Below are 2780 nucleotides of genomic sequence, written 5' to 3' on the forward strand. Positions count from 1 at the left end.
CTGGAAGTTCATTGCCCTGGGTATGAAGTGCAAGTTCAGATCCACCAGCTGTAAATTATTTTGTATTACAAATAGATTTTTTGAACCTCTAGTGAAACAGAGGAAGGTAAATGGGAAAAGAATATAATCCACTTTCATTTGGCCTTTGTTTTTTCAGATTAGCGATAAGTACTGATTTCCATCAGCAAGTAACATGTCTTTGTTGGGCAGCATTTGGTAACACTTTTCAGAGGTGAATAGAAGTGATGGTAGTATAAGCATCATTACAGACCTGAAACTGAAATTTCGGCTGACAATTTCATACTGGCCCTATATTCTAATGTTATCATGAGGTTACACCTCCTCATGTGTTTTCATTTTGTTAGTACAGCAGAAAGCTAAGACCTCAGTAAAACATTACACATAGTATAAAAAGATTATGCTGGAAATTTGCAATATGTCATTAATTTCTTGCCTCCTGTGCTCTGGCGCATTTTGAAAGGAATTAGCAGTACAATATTTGCTAGTTTTTTGGAGAGTTTCAGCTGTAATTGCCCAGGTGCCATCTGCTGAAGTGCTCACAGGTCAGAGCCCAGAATCAGGAAGGTATTTGAATAAAACAAAATTCTTTGTATGATCAGGGTCTGAGGGCAGTTGGCACCTCATGATTTGCTCTCTGTGCTACACAAATTTCCATTGTTTGTTCTCCAGGAAAGGACATTTTCTGTGTGACCAAAAAGAAAAATAGTAAAGAAGCCTATGAACATTTAAGTGTTGCTATCATTATATTTTGCTGCGCTTCAAGACCATATCACAACAATTCTACAGGAAAACAAACAAAAGGCCATGCCATAGCTAGTGATGTCTCAGGCTTCCTGACTCCTGCCTGTTTGGACTGACCCCACAGCTCAAGGCCACTGGTGTGGGGGTCTCCAGGCAAACAGCAATGCTGGGCAGGGCATTGCTGCGGGGTGGACAGCTGCCTGATCATGCAGAAAAGTAGTGCACAAAGAAACCTTGCCATTGTAGTGAGAAAGAGTGACCCTATTTTTGTACCCTTTATTTCTTTTGAAGCTCAGTTGCTCATGGTACAGCATGTCAAGGCCAAGCAAACACAATTTGCTGCTCACAGAGTGACAGGCTCACAGCAGGGCTGAGGCTGGCTGGCACCTCTGGAGATGGCCTCATCCAGCCCCCTGCACAGAGCAAGGCCAGCTACAGCAGCTTGCTTGGGGCTGCATCCAGTGGTGTTTTGAATATTTCCAAGCATGGAACTCGACAGCCTCCCTGAGCAGTCTGTTGTTAATTTGTACATTGAACCTGCAAAACCCAAGAGTCCCTTTGCTTTGCACAAACTCCAGGAAGCGCCTTTCAGTAGCTTCTGCAGAGACAATGCTGCCTTTCACCTTCTGTGTAAGTGTAGATGGTTCTAGAGGACAGCAGTCTCTGCAGGACTAACCCAGGGCACAGGCACTAGCCTTTAGCTGGAGACAGGGTGCAGTGGCAAAATAACCTCAGCCTCATTGCCTACTTTGCCTAAGCAACAGCTGGGGCAACAGTTACAAGCGCTTCTGTCAGCCCTGGCAGTGTCCACCCCCTCATCTACCATCCCTTGCGCCTGTTTTTTCTCGGTACCGTAGCAGAAAATCGTCCACTTCAAGGGAAGAAAAACTGTCTTTTGAGAAGCTTTAGGCTTTGGGTCTGTTGCTTTAAAATCCAGAGAAAGAAAAACAATCTCTGACTGACCAAAGTGCCCACTCAATGCATAATCTGTATTTATGAACCACTGTGTAATTAGCTTAACTAGTTTCACTCCAAGGAGAAATATCAGTTTAAGCTCAGTCATTTTACCAATATTTAACAGCACAGATTATATTTCTAGAGGTAGAAAAACGAAGGCAAAACAAAACAACTCTCAAACACCTCTGTTGTTGACTTGCTACTGACTTCTGTCTTCTAGGAGTTGATCCTGCAAGCTTCTGCACTTGTGATCCTTCCTGGCAACATCAGCTTAGAAGATGTGGATGTCTACTCATCTAGTAATGCAATTCGGTTATAAGCTAAAGCAAGTGCAGATTCAACAGTATTTTACCTCTGATTTTCTTGGATATAAACCATAAAAATATACAGCATAAAAGGCAGCCAGTTTCAATTACTGAGTTATCAGATCACTGAGGAGGTCTAGAGATATGGAAAGGCATGGCAGAAAAGCTTTAGCAGCAGAACTCATGCAGGAAATTTTTGGCCTATCATCCAGCATTTGATAGATTGTTTTTTATTCCCACCCAACAAACAAACTAATATAGGATGCTTGAACCCCTCCTCACTCCTAGCCTATTCTTTCTTTCCTAAACTTCAAACTTCTTTTAGAGAAGGCTGGGTGGAAATACCTACTCCTCCAAATGCTGTGAGAATAGTTGGTCCCTTAACACTTCCAGAGCAGCTTTACTTCAAATGCTGCCACAGCAGCAAACGGGTCTGATGAGGATTAACACCTCCCTATAATTGGTGGATTTTGATCATTTACAGGAGTGACGTTACTCCCATTGCTCTCATTGATTTTGTTTCATAAATCCCAAGTGTGATATTATCCCCCTGTAGTTTAACTGCTTTTTAGGTGGTGGGAAGGATGGCGAAGGGGAAGAAAATGGGGGCAGGTTGCATAGTTCACACTAAATTTAATACTCCAATCCATATGTTTTATTTCAACTTTCTCTGGTTTAGGCTCCTTAATTTTCATCTTCAGCTTTGTTTGTTTCACTTCTCATTGTTTCCTTTAGCTTCCTTCACTTTGCTATGTG

The sequence above is a fragment of the Falco punctatus genome (assembly GCF_963210335.1).
Source record: "Falco punctatus genome assembly, chromosome: 4".
Taxonomy (NCBI): Eukaryota; Metazoa; Chordata; class Aves; order Falconiformes; family Falconidae; genus Falco; species Falco punctatus.